Genomic DNA, 14,811 nt, shown 5'->3' with positions numbered 1-14,811 from the left:
CCATTATCCAAATCATTTAGCACAATACTCAGTGTTATAGGCTTCATTCCAAACTGAAGTAATCAGGTAGTGCGACTATTGTGTTGTGGCACACACAAGAGTAGGGGTCACCCGCACACGGTCTCCCCATCCCTGCCTCCCAACAAGGTTCCAGTCACCAAGTTGAAAAGTCGGCCACACTGCTTTCATTCGCCTCGCTACAGCCCTGGCCCCCCTCAACTATGGCGTCCAGCTGACATGTTGTGACATGGTGCTGGAGCGCCGGGAGGTTCCAGACCTCAGGTCAGCACAGCCAGACTCTATCTTTGTTTTTGTTTTCTTGGTGCATGTACAGTAGTTCAGATCAGGATCAGATTTCTGGATCTATAAAGACCACAACACAGAAAGAGAAGCTGTTTATCATGAATTAATTTTCATGTGTGTTTTTTTAATGCATTGTTCCCTGACCTAAAACAGTCCTTCTATTGTCTGCCTGAGATTAGATAAAAAAAATACTTTCGGTTTTCCCTGATATAGATAACCAATATCCATTCAAAATAGCTTGTTATTTTTTATTTTGCAATTGTAGCATACAATATGCAAACTAACTTGGTAGTACACATTTATTTCTATTGATAGCCCCTTCACTCTCAACAAATAATGTAAATTGAATCTGTATTTTAAGCACTAACTTCTAAAACAGTTTTTTTTTTTAAATGCAAGGACTTGTAGTTTTTTTTTATGTGCAAAATGAAAGGAAAGTGATGCTTCCATATTCAGAAAATGTTCCCCCTGCCTTTAGACGACTGACTTACTGATTTCACTCAGCAGCTGCCAGCAGAACAATCATTTGATTTTCAAGGAAGATGACTCATCCAATATCACTGAGCAGTTAAAATGCAGGAGATGAGGTCAAGGTCATAATCAATGGTGTGTTTTATTTTCTCAGAGTAACAAGGTTTTATTTGGAAATAGCCTGCTTCCAGAAGAAAAAGCTTTGTCTTTTTTTTCTTTTTTTTTTTTTACTATTGATGACGTCAGGAACTAAAAGTCACTGAGGTGTGAATTTAAAAAGGCCCAACAATCTGGTTACCATCTTTTTTAGGCCTCATTAAATGTCGCTAAGATAGTTGGTGACAATAAAAGGCTTTGCTTAAGGTCTAGAACATTCCTAGACTTTGTTTGATGAGAAAGTATTTACATGATTGCTGTCTCAGTCAGTCCAACTTTAGATGATGTGAAAACAGCTCATTTTATCAGCACCACAGGCAGCATGACATGGAGATCAGATGTCTCCATAAATAATTCACTGAGTAAGTCAATTTTTTTTCTTTGTTTGGATTGAAGAAAGTGGCATTAATCTGTCTTTGGTCTTCCTCTTTGGTACTCGTGGCACTGGTTTACAGTAGGTCAAAATATCAGAATACTAACAGGCTGATTGGACGGTTAGGGTTAGTCTGAGCCTTACATATTTGCCCACGGGTGTCTTTCATTGATATTCACTGGGGTGGCCTTGTCTGTGCGTATTAAGGAACTGACAAAGTAGATCCTGTCATGTCAGCCAGCAGCCCTGGTCAGATAAACATTGTTGTGTCAAAAAAGAAAAAATGTCAGTCCCTTTAGACCCTACCTTTTCCAGCACCCTTGTAATTTTTAATTGACATTTACTGCTGACATTTGAAAATGTGCCTCATCTTTCTCTTATTGTTAGACCTCATGCATTACCGTCTGGGTGCGTGTGCCCATGTGCATGTTTGTTTGAGTTTGTAAAGTGAAAGGCAGTGAATTTTGGGTCAGCACTTTGTAGTCGCAAAAACATAAAGCAATAGAGAAATGGGGGACAAGAGAGTGATGGGGTGACATCATCCTCCTTTCACTTCTCATTAGTTGCATTCGGTTCATGAGACGAGCCTGGAAGGGTTGATGTTTAGGGTGTTTGTCCATTCCTTCATTTCTCGAACTCAAACTCTAAACCTTTGGGTTTTCTTTTTGACTGCCCTTGGAATGGCACTGCAGTGTTTGTAATTACTTCATTGCCCCTGATTGACATTTCCAGTGATTTGCTTATTTTTCATCCGTCTTTGCTTTAACTGAGCTGCTACACCCATTGCTTGTGTTAATTGTTCTTGGTTTGCCCTCAAGCATTGCAGAGTGAGCTATGGGGACATGTTTTTGTAGACGGAAAGAAAAAACATAACTAATTTTCCCTCTAAAGCCCTCACCAACTGCATTTATCATCCAAACAATAGTCTTGCCAACACACTAACCCCATAATGAACCCCTCTTCAGTGGAGTGAGGGGTAATGACGCTTCACCTACAATGCTCCAAAGAAAAAAGATAAAAGGGGGGAAAAAATGGAGAGAAAAACGGTCTCCTGCAGAATCAAACGGGGTGTTCAGGCCCAGTGCCTGGATGAGATGGCAAAGCAGCAGCTATTGGTGTCTTCCAGCCATCAATCTTAGCTGGTGGCGTTCCAGAGCCAGCGAGCCCTCTGCTCTGACGGATGTTCAGATAATTGAGTTATCCATCTCGCCCAACTATCAGAGTTGCATAAAAATTATTCACCTGCTGGTGAATATTAAACACATAATGAGCCTCTTGTGTGTTTTAGGAGAAGTGGGTAAGGTTAAACACAGCATGTAATGAAATATGGACCCTTGTGTTTTGCCACCTTAACTGCCCCTCCTTGATTATGGTGTACTTAAATCAATTATGGTTGGCAAAGTTCCTTCCATAATTCTCTCAGCAGCAACTAAAGTTCTGCCCTTGTGCATGTCTGATTAGTTTATCTTATCAAATACATAATTCAGAACACATTCAGATAACAACAATTATTTGCTGACTTGTCCTGCATATTTGTGCACATGTGTGTTTGTGTATTTGTGTTTTTGTAATTGCTTATTGCAAATTATATCCATGTTACTGTTGTGGTCCCTGTGAGTTTTTTTTTTACTTAATATGTTGTTGTCAGTCTGTGGAGTCCTTTTGTAAAAGCAGTGTATCTGGAATGAAGGACAAAAGACACTAGGGAAGTTTTGATACTTGATGGATGGATAAATAGATGGATCTATAGATAAATGATTGGTCCTCATTGTCAGGAGAACGTGTATCACACGTTGGACGTGTTTGTCCAAAAAATACTAAACAAAAATCAGTCAAAACATTAACACCACATCAAAGCACAGTTACAAAGAAACATCTGACAAAAATGGCTACAAGGGTACCTCTTAAATTGATATAATGCTTATCATTTATTTTTTTATTTGTCTAGTCTTTGCTCATTTCATAGTCTCACTGCATCTCTTTTCTGAGAGAGTCCACTCATTATTAGTTTGTCAGATTATGAGGGATCTTTGTGGCTCTTAATTGCCCTCCATACAGCAGTTCTGTACCATGAAAGAATCAATAGTCTAAATCAGAATATACTGTTTACCACAAAATAGCTTTTCAGCAACAAAACTACTTTGCACTGTGGTATAAACAGATTAAAAAAGAAAATCTAGAGTTGAAGAAATAGATTCAGAGTCCGTTCTTCTTTTTGCTGTTTCCTATTTTCCCTCCCCCATTCCACCCAATCCAACACAATGGACAGCCTGTGTGGAAATGAGCGTAGACGCCAGCGTGCCCCCTCCCAAAGTAAATCAGCTGTGAGATTCGTAAACTGCAAATGTGTCAGAGTTGAAAATGTTAGCTCTCTTAATGGAGGCTTGAAAAGGTTAGATCTGATAAAAAGCTGTCAGCCGTCCACAAAAAAATGATTTATAGCAATATAATGGGACAGTATGCCTCATTTCTCCCTCATATGAAATGGGGGTTAAGACTTTTGGGTTTGCTATTATACATCATCTGGCTTGACCACTTGGAAATTTGTTGGGACTTGAATGCACGCACATGCATTATGTTCCATCTGGCTCTTTTGTTTTACTAATTATGAAAGTCAAGGCCTGATGTAATGCGGATAATTTATGTCCTCCCATAATTACCAGCAAAAAATATTCATGCAACAAAAGTACATATCGATTTCCATTCAAATGTGTTTTGCGCAAATGAGATTAGTGCTTGTCCTTTGTTGTATCACTTTTTTGATGCACATAATGGAAGCAAAACTACAATTAATGAGGAAGTCATAACTCTGAAGGCTCTCACCAGACTGTTCCTACAACATCACTAATCTGCTCGCTGACACATTGGCTAATGAATAGACACAAATCTGATTTATGTGATGTTTTATATTAGTTGACACAGCTGCAATTAGACATCTTGAGGTCTTTGTGAACTTTTTCCAATTATATCTGGAACTGTATGCTGTAGATTTTACAGCTGAAATTGCATGGTAATTCTGTTATATTCTCAGAACCGTCAATCCATTTGCGACATGAAATTAATTTTTTGATTCAAGATATTGTACATTGCCTTCCTTTTTTAATGGACATGTCCATCATTTTTTGTTGAACTTTCCAAAGCAGTAACGACGGGAATGCGTAATAAGTGGAGTGTAATGACACGATATGTTGTAGGCAACCCTTATTGAATTCAGCAGATTATACCTGTATCTTTAAACAAGGTTTTATGCCTCGATCCTTAGATGTCCATATAGTTTGCTTTTAAACATATGAAATATGTTGAAATAACTGAAATAAGAATAAAGGCATTTGCTCATATTCAGAAATGCTTGCATGTGCGTACCTAATATGTGTTTGCTTGCAAATTGCCAGGTTATATGGTCCTGTTTAATCCAATAGTAGTATACGAGTATGCAGTAAAAGCCTCAGCAGTAGCAGCAGAGACATCATAGAGCCAGAGCAGATAGGGGATGTCACCTGAGAGAGGGCGCCCACAGGTCGTGGCTGCTGCTGATCCAATGAGGCTGGACATTACAGAGCCATCCCCGAGGACAGGTACTGGCGCTTCTGGGGTGACAACGCAACACCTCCAAGACCTGTGCCCTGCCATACTTTACCCCACTTTCATGTCAGAGATGTGCACAACAAAGAAACGGGAAAATAGGAAAATCTCTGCTGCCATAGTGGCCTTTAAAGAATAACTGATTTTCACTAGAATTATAGTGTTCCAATATGTGAGTAGCTCCATTACTTCACCTACCAGCAATGTGTTTAGTCTCTTATATAAGCCTTTCTATTGTGATGTTGATGAGGTAGCTTTTCAGGGTTACATGGTGTTAAGGTTGTGGAGTTTTTGTTTACCTAATATGCATGGAAAATTCTAGTTAGAGCTTAATTTCCTCTGTTATTTGAAAGCACAAATATCAGTTTTCCTGGTAAACGTAAGCGCCTCTGACATTGCCTTCCTCCTATTTATAGTTATGTATACCCCATGCAGTGCAGGAACGTGGCCTCTTTTATTGTTTCCTTTGTTATGACATCCTCTCGTAGAATATTCCACAGCTAGAAAAATAGCTATCCACAATGGTGGTTCCTTTAGGGCTTTGCAAGTGTTTGTTTTAGGGCACATCAGCACACAGAAGTGCAATGCTGGCCCCCAAAGCCCAAGAAACTTGGAATATTAATGGCAAATGACAAGTCGGCTCTGATGCTTCAAGGTTTTCATGCTTTTAAGGATGCACATTTGGGTGCATTGTTTAAGGCGTCTGGGGTGTAATCCGCACTCTCAGGTCTCCAGCAGCCTCAGGATTTAGCTCTGGTTAAGCCTCCATGTCTCCTATTTATTTTTGTAGGGTTGTATGTGTGCATTATCCAAATTTGTCATTTACCATTGAGTGTGAGAGCAGCTTTGACACGGCCGCTGTGTGTATAAACGAGGAGCGGGACAGAAAGCGGCACCCCAGCGATACATATCCCTCCTCCTGTCTTTCTGCTTGCCTGTGACACTGTGAGATGGAGAAGAAAGCCTCGGGTAAAATAAGGTGCAAGCATGTCTACTCCGAGAATTCCTGTTTTGCCATGGAACTTTTTAAAAGATTAACGTACATTTTTTGTCAGCTTTCACGATGTATGCCATCAGACTTACAGACACAGTTCTTTCCCCTCATTTCCCCCTCCTGCCTTTTTTTCTTTCTCTACAGTGACCTTCTGGGTTTCATTCCAGGAAGAAGTCAGCAACATTTGTTAAAAGCACAGAGAGTAGTGGGAAAGGATTAGAATGGCTCTTTATAAAACTCAGTCTAACAGGAGAATTTCAATGGCTGCCTGACCCATAAAAGACATTCATTTCCACATTACACTCAATGTGATGTAAAACCTGTAGTGATGTTCTCTTGACACTGAGATCGCTTAATAGATGTTGCACAACGGTGCTTGCTTTGCAACACACAAAGGCCTGTGTTCACCCTTATTGCTGCTGCTGATATCTTCACATCTGTAGAAAGTAACAGAAAGATAACGAGAAATAGTAAGCTGATTATAGGGATGTCTGTTATCATACAAAGGTTGTGCTCTTGTATTTTACTGGAGCTATCGTAAAGGCTTAAGGTAGTTTAAGAGGATTTTTATGAACACATTTTCTCCACATATACACACATTTAAGCTCAGTAGACATAAAGCCATACCACAAATATATAATGCTTTTTTCAAGGACCTTCGGTTCACGAGGCCTTTTAAGTATTTTATTACATGCACCTCCACAGCTGCTTCAAAAGCGTCTTAAAACTGGCCAACTAAAAGGCTTAATTGTGTCTTAACCTCTCCATAGAGGAGGATGATGGAAGCCAGGAGTCATCAGTTGATTCCTCCAGTTTCCTCCCTAGGCCTAAGGAGAGCACTGGACTATGAGTCCTGTGGCCTCTCAGGAAATGAAATGAATGAGACCAAAAAAAGCACTGAAAAAAACAAAAGACATTTTCTTTACTAGTGAAAAATTCCAAATTAAATTAAAACAATCTGGTCTTTTGTTCTTCTATCAACCAACATGGTGTTGACATTATTTTTTTTTAAGGAATGGCATTTGGTATAGAGGCTTTTAGTCTTTCATGGTTCACATAGATAGAGAAATGCATATTTTAGTTATGGACATGTGATTTCATGACATTGCAACTGTTTAACAGCTTTTTGGGGGATTACGATTTCTTTGAATTTTTTTTTTTTTTTTAGGGTTGAGTTGTCTCACTGTGAGTAGCATTGCTGCATGTATGGTATAGGTTACTTGTGCTCATTTTCAATAGTATACGTCAAGATTTAATTGAACCGTTATCAAGAGCTATCAGAGGTCATGCTGCAAATTAATGGTTTGGTTCAGTCAACCTGTCTCTGCTTTAATTTATATATTAGTCAGCATTGTCCTGTGTATTTTTGAGCACAAAAACAGTAAACACTCGTTCTATTTCAGACCAAGAATAGATAGAATATTTCTTACCAAATGACAGCCAAGGAAACAATGCTTCATATTTCTGCCTTTGTGTTTAAAGAGCAGCTCTGTGTGTACCAGATAATGTGCTGGTACTCATGGTCTGTGGAGGCCCATCACTCACTGTGTGGAGCTGGTCGCTTGTGATAAGTGGTTCCTTATAGATAATCTAGACAGTAGGCTTCTTTTTATAGGCCCACTGTCCCTCACATAACCTTGTTTGTTGTTTTTACCACCCATCCTTATTTTCTTTCTTTTTTTTTTTCCATCACACTTTTTTTTAGTCTTGTAATTCCCAACAAGCGCTGAATGAATTTACATGTAAACAATGGTAATCTAGAACAAATATATTACTAGCAAAAATGTAATCCCATATGTAAGAGAGAAACACACATACAGTACATGTGTATACACTTGCGTTGATGGTACTGTATTGAGTTTGACCTCTGTGTGTATTGACTGCAGAAAGATCTGATAAAAAGCTTTTGGTGATTTATACCCATAACAAAGCTTTTGATATTCTAACTACAGAGGGCAAGCTTTTCCTCTTCTTGGACTAATGCAGTAAATAAAATGTCATTATTTTCTAGAATAACAGAAAGATTTTAAACATATCTGTAGAAACCTGCATAGCAAAAAATACAAATCAGCTTCTGAATCCGTTCCACAATGAATGACATCAAAAGCAGAAATGCTGTTCTGAATTTTCGCCCATCATTCTACATTTAGTTTCTACATTAAGGATTTTAAATTTTTTTCCATTCACCGCCTGACCTCATCCTTTGCATTGATACCATTGGTTTATGGTTTGAATTGTTTGTTTCGCTATGTAAGACCTATATCGGATTGTATCTCATGGCAGTCATTTTGATTGATTTACCATAAATAACCGAATTTAAATACCAGATGAAGAGGCATTTGTTTTTGTGAACTTTGCTTCATATTTCAGTATTAATTCACTTCATTGCGTTGTTGCCAGAAACGCTGAAAGAGATACAAGCACATCTGAGTCTTTCCTCACCGGCCTGGCATTTGTTAAAGAGCTTCGTCAGGACCCTCTTCCCCAATCTTTGTTCCCAGGCAGCCCTCCTCCTCTCCCGTCTCTGGTTTGAGTTTCACGTCTCGCGGCGGTCTGATTGCCTGATAGCTTAAACATCTCTGCCTGCCTATCCCTTAGTGGGAGTGTGTAATCAAAGACACATGAGGAGCCTGTGTCCAAGTGCTGACCTTCTGATTTTGCTCATCAATTCTAGGGGTTAATGTACAAGATCTATCAGGTCAACAGATTTGTCTTCGCAAGCTCTGTCAGGTCTGTAAATGATTAGAAAAAAAATGCATTTGGCCACTGAACCCTATTAAAACTTCTTAAGAATAAATGTGCACTCAATATGACTGCTAATATATTCTTTCCACTCTCTTGTGTTAATAATGCTAATATGTTTTTTTTTCTCTATTATGTATTTTAAATGAGCACCATAAACCAAACCTTTGTGACAAGGGTTTAAGGAGTTAACAGTTTAATGATATGATCCAAATTCCATCTCTGTCTGCCGTCGATGTAACGTTTCATCATAGGCGGGAAGTTGAAACAGGCGATACCCAATCCTTTCCCTTCGGACTGATGTAAGATAACAGAGGCATACATTTCTGAACAAGTGAAATATAAACTCTGCGCAGAGTTTGGAGCTTTGAGCCGCCCCCTTTGTATGGCCGCCACAGAGATGTCGGAGAAATCTATTTCTCATTTTGAGTGATATCTCCATCAGCTGGCACATTCGCACCATGAATCTTCCCCCATGTTAAACCCGGAATCTGTCTCTTCAATGACGGCTGTGTGTTTTAAAATGACCACTCTTATTTTTTGTAATAGGCATCTCAGTGTCATGGAGGTTACAAGTGAAAGGGCAAAATAGAGCTGTCTGGCGAAAGGCCTCTGATAGAAAGTGCCACTTCAATTTGCGCACAGCTGCAGCTAAGCCTGGGCTGGCTCACTGTCCGGCCCGACACGTCACATTCTCTTCTCCTGCGACTGGAATGGATGTGAAAACTATTAACTTTAGACAGAGTTTTGGCCTGACCAGTTCTGATCCCTTCCCCTTATTCATTGCTCACTTCAGCTTGTTTTGTCAGGAATGCACACTGACAAAGACTGTCTCAGACACCATTTACATTTTGTTTATTTAAGTTTGATGACTCTTTGAAGCCCTTTTTTTTATTTTGTTTTACTTGGGCTCAATGTCAATTTCAAAACCAAGTTGTGACTGGAATATGCCCGTGCAAAAAAACAATGCATCTTACTTTCCTTTTTAAATTACTTTTCCATTGAAGAGGCCATCGGACTACACCTCTCCTAATTTGGTGATGAGGGGGTTTAACATTTTGAGGAACTCTATCCCCGGAGCTGCTGACAGTCCTCAGCCCCCCTGAGTCCCTGCTAAGGATGGAGCTCGCAGTTTGTAAAAAGACTACTGGCTCTGTTTTAAGTATTCATTGTGGTTTGAATTAGAGAGGGGATAAATTCTCTGAATAATGATAGCAAAACTTTTAGCTTCAGCTGCCCGGGTGAAACAAAACACGCTCAAATGAAACTTTGAACTACTCTCTCTTTTTTTTTCTGCCATTTTGTTTTCAAATTGTAGTGCTGAGTTCATGGGAAACTCGCTGCGAGGTTACCTGCGCCCCTGCAAAGTGATGGAAAAAAAGGATTACAGCCACAAGAATGTTTTTGCAGTTAGTTGAAATATTACTAACCTTGTCAAATGTCATTTTGAATGAGAAAGCAAGCATATTTTAATCAGGGTTTTTAAGGCAGAGTTTTTCAAACTGTGACTCTATGAGAAAGGGGTCAGCTAATTGCAACATTTGATGTCATGTTTGGTCTCTCTCTCCGTTTTGATGCCTGCAGGCACGCTTGCTCTCTCGTTCTGCTCTCTGTGTCTCTCTCTATGTCACACACACACACACACACACACTCAAATGAAAAACTACTGAAAGGTCTTAGAGTTCTCAATGCTGTAATCTTCATAAAGTCTTTGCTTCTACTTCCTGTCAGCCCTCCTCTCAACTTCAACCTCCAACCTCTCCCTGTATGCATCACTGAAACACAGACCTGACCATGGTGAAATTTAAGGATCCTATTCATAATTTTGTGAATGAATGTGTCTGGGCATGCCGGTATATAAAGAGTAAGGTATGTAAGTCCTGAGTCTACAATCCATCTCAGTTTCCTTATTAAAATATGAATCCAACTTAGACCAAAGATATGTGCAAAGCTTTCCCACCGTCCTACAACAGCGTAATCTTCCAAACACACAGTCTCAAATCTCTTTGGTTCTCATAATTACTGTTTTAACAGCAGCAGTGGGGGTAGAGGGATATACATTGTAAATTATGTTTGACAAGGTGGGGTTAGTGGTTTTGTCGTGGCTTGTCTTTAGTTATTACTCACACTTCCTCCTGCCATAGATAAGGTCTGCTGGTGAACATACCAAGGTGAGCACTGGCGCAGGGCCCTTATCGCCACATTGATTTAGGGCAAGAACCTAGTGACAGAGGTCATTGTGCAGTAAAGCTATCCATCATTCAGGTTTGATTTCTGCTCAGACCTGTCTCCAAGTTGTCTACACGTAGGCGAGTCACAAGAAGTAGAGGCCACAGGAGGGTTGGACTGGTGGGAGGTGGACATATTGAGGAGAATTGGATAATGCTAACTGTGTGTTAAGAGATGACACGAATTAAGCATTTTAAGACTGTGATTACAGGTTTACTCATATTTAAGAATGATGTTTTGATATATTTTAGATTAAGGTAACAGTGTAAACTTAATTTGATCCTCTAATTATTATACAGAATCCACAAACTATTTGTCTAACATTTATAGCCTTGGATTTAAATGCTAAATAAATGTAACATTGATATTTTTCCACCAGTAGCTGATTGCCTGTCTTTCCACAGTTTATTTTGCAACTCTCAGTAATCCTCCACGTGTCCCAGACATTTTCTGAGTATGTGTTTGAGACACTCACATTTTCCCAGACTTAAATTCAAGGTAGTTCTCAGCCTGTGGTAAATAAATTTACAATCATAAACACAGTTTTCCCCCTTTGCAGAGGTATTTTTTCAGATGTCTGAAGATGGGTATTTATTGCTGTTAATGTTGTTCATGGCCTTCGTGGCTAGACTTGTAACTTTTGGCTTAAATGTTCTATTTATTCTGGCATCAAATTGGGGAGCTCATACTTTGAAATATGCTATGAGTCATATTATTGATTTGTCATGAAGACTATTTATTGCACTTTTTTTTCATCCCACTAACTTCTGCAAAAGTTGGAAACTGTCAGGGATTCTCCTGGAGTGATTGCATGTAAATGGTTGTAAACTGGCTGTGCAGAACCCTGAGGGTAAAGGTATTCCTGTAGAATCTGAAGCGCTCTTTAGTTATGCTGAAATAGCTAGCTACAGTAGTCGTACTGCTCACTTCAACCTACCAGAGGATAACTTAAGTAGCTAATTACACTTCAGTCTGTAATCAAACCCATGTCAGGTTGTCTGAGAAGCTGGATTTGTGTGGTGGATTTCAGTTAAATACAGGGGCAGCTTAAACATTTTATGGTTCTCTCCTCAAATTAAAGTTTTTCTCCGCAATCCCCTCTACAATGTGTCATATCCCATTACACAAATTTGGATATGGTAAATTAGCAAGTAGAGTGCTTACGCTCTGAATATGTTGACTTTTTTTCTGCTGTGTGCAGAGGGTTAGATTGCTGGGGGTAGGGGATGTCTTCAACTCTAAAAAGTTGTCTTGGATTTTTCCCCCCTCGTAAGATGATGTGTTTTTGCAATTCAAATATTTGCTCATTCTCCTCTCCATTGCAAAGCTCCCTTTGAAGCGGAAGAGTTCTATCAGGACCAATGACAGTGTGAGTGTGCAGCGTGACAGCGCAAGAGGCAGTGCTGGACTATTTCTAACTGCATATTTAAATAGCAAGGAAATCCAAAATCAAAAATGTATGCAAATGATGGCATGTTTTGCATGCTGATATTTTTATGATTTGGGGCTTGCATATTCAGGTGGTGTTCAGTGCATGCCTAGCTTTAGCAACATTAATCAGAATTACTTCATGTCTTCACCACATCCTTGATCTCCTTCTAAACAAACATTTCTGGGGGTGGAAGGCCTGCAATTTGGCAGATTTACTTTTAAGCTTTGCTTAATGTTTTTTATGGACTATTTTAAGTGGAAAGACATACTTAAGGCCTTAGGCTTCATAGGAAAGTGCGTAACCCAGAAACTCAAATATCAGCTTCTTAAGATGATTCTTATCCATTGCACATGGAAGACCTAATTACCTGATCCTTTACATTCATCACAGCTGTATTTACATATATATATCGGCCTTCTTCGTGTTATGTGGAAAAGCTTATTTTCACTTAAATGAAGATGAAGATTTTTGATGTATTCCTTATATTGAGCATATGCACTATGATGCTGTGTGTGGGTGCTTTGGGATATGTACATGTAGCTGTTTATGCAATGAGCAACATATCAAGACAAAGCCCTTGAAATGGGCCTGAGGCCCGTCTGCACTCCTTAAGGTATAGAAAATACAGTATAAAATAATTAATTGAATTGTCATTTGTATGAGCAGCCCTTGCTCTCTGCACCCTATAATTCCAACCTCTTTCTCCCCCTTCCCCTCACCACATTTTTTCCCTTCTTTTTTTTCTAAACAGCAATTAATCTCATTTTTAGTCCAATTTCCAGCCCTCTGCTGGAGTCAGAGCGAGTCCCCTGTTTTGTTCCTATTTGGCTTGGTTCCTCTGCATAGTCATTAAGGGCCCAATTAATGTCACCCTTTAGCTGAAGAGTGCTCATTTTTATTGGGGAGCTGACAGTCACCGCCATGAGTGCCGCAGTGTAATATGCATTAATTGCCCCGTAACACTGGTAATTACCAGTTCTTCAAGCCTCTCAGTAAACTGTCATGCCCAGACACGACTGCTTTGAAATAGATTACTCATTAGGGGGACCTGCCCTGTTTTCCAATGGGGGCTCGCTGGGTTGGCATAAAGATGAAAAAAATCTGGTGCTTGAACAAATAGTTGCCAAGAGCAATTTCCTATTACAACTTCCCGGTGACGGCTTCTCTCTTTCTTTCTTTCTTACTTTCTTTTTTTTTCTCCTCGGATGGCATTCCAGCCGTCACTTGAGGTAAAGATCAGAAGTAGAGTTAGATGTCCATCACAGATCTTGCTGATAGCAGTTGGTTTGTGTCTCTCGTCCCAGTTTGACTGAATGAAAACGTGCCTTGGGATTTCACCATTTGGCATTTTGCCTTGGTTTCAACTGAATTCCTCTGTGTTGATTGTATTTTGTTCATTTTTTTTCTTGTCTTTGTACAACGTTGCCTTGAATGCCCAGCAACTAGTGTATAAGCGCTGCATTGAAAGTGTCAGCATTGTTGTTTAATGTAGGGCATTTCAAGGCCCCTTACATAGGATCAAGGCCGTGTTGATGTGCAGTTCTTGTTCAAATATTGATGCAAACTTTGCTCAGGTCTTGTGTTTGCAAACTGTGGAATCTCTGTTTTAAACATTAGCTTGTGCTCCACGGTTACTGAAACGTGTCCTGCGCACCTCGAGAAAAAGAAATTGATAGTGAATGCAAATAGATGGATTTAAAGAAACGGTTAGAGGACAAAAGCAGGGGATGTAGTGTGGGTGTCACCGTTGCTTTGCGATAAGATATTATAAAGGAGAGACCAAATCAAACAATGTTAGCTATCGCACATCCTCTGCACAGAAAGGTGTTGGCCTGTTTAGTCACGCTAGAAACAATATTTAGATTTCACCACAGCTTTGTAAACGCTCCTACTGTGCACTAGGCCGACTCCTCTCTGGTCCCTGTGCCTTCTTTCTTTTTGTGTTTTTTTCAAAAGCACTTTTGTGTCATTACCTATTTACCATAGAAAGGAAAAGAACAGAATGTGAAGACCAGGGAAAAAGCCTCTCACACAGACACCTGCAGAAAACACACATACGCATGCACACACAGAGCTTCTGAAAGGTGCTGCTTTTGTTTTATCTCCCTTATAGCACCTGCTTCAGGCAATCTGCTCCCACTCGGCTCAAATGAATTTTGTCACGGCCTTTCAGATTCTCAGCCAGCGATGCACTAATGAAAGGAGATAGTACAATTTGAACTGACCAGGTAGCAGCCAGCAGTGCACAGCTGAGAGCAAGGGATGGGGACACACCCCTGCTTGAAACAAAAGACAAGTCAACCGTCCGCTGATATACCCATTACCCTTCTCATTAATACCCTGCAGACCTCGGTGTGTGAGTGTGTACGTCTGTGTGTGCTTGTGCGTGCGTTTATCTGTTTGTGTTGGTCGAGCACTTATCGAATTGTTTATGACAGGCCTAATTGGGCTAATTGAAGACATTAAGATTACCTGTCAGCTGTGTGTATCCAGACTCCCTATCTGTCTGACAACTCCTGACAAGTGAGG

At 39.8% G+C, this 14,811-nt stretch overlaps 1 protein-coding gene across 2 annotated transcripts in view; it reads left to right on the top strand.

The window, feature by feature from the left end:
- cdin1 (CDAN1 interacting nuclease 1) overlaps positions 1–14,811 on the top strand; it is a 53,596-nt gene that overhangs the window by 27,810 nt on the left and 10,975 nt on the right. The window lies entirely within an intron of this gene.

Source organism: Dicentrarchus labrax, unplaced genomic scaffold (genome assembly GCF_905237075.1).
Source record: "Dicentrarchus labrax unplaced genomic scaffold, dlabrax2021, whole genome shotgun sequence".
In the NCBI taxonomy this organism is placed as follows: Eukaryota; Metazoa; Chordata; class Actinopteri; family Moronidae; genus Dicentrarchus; species Dicentrarchus labrax.
This window is presented reverse-complemented; position numbering and strand designations above follow the sequence as displayed.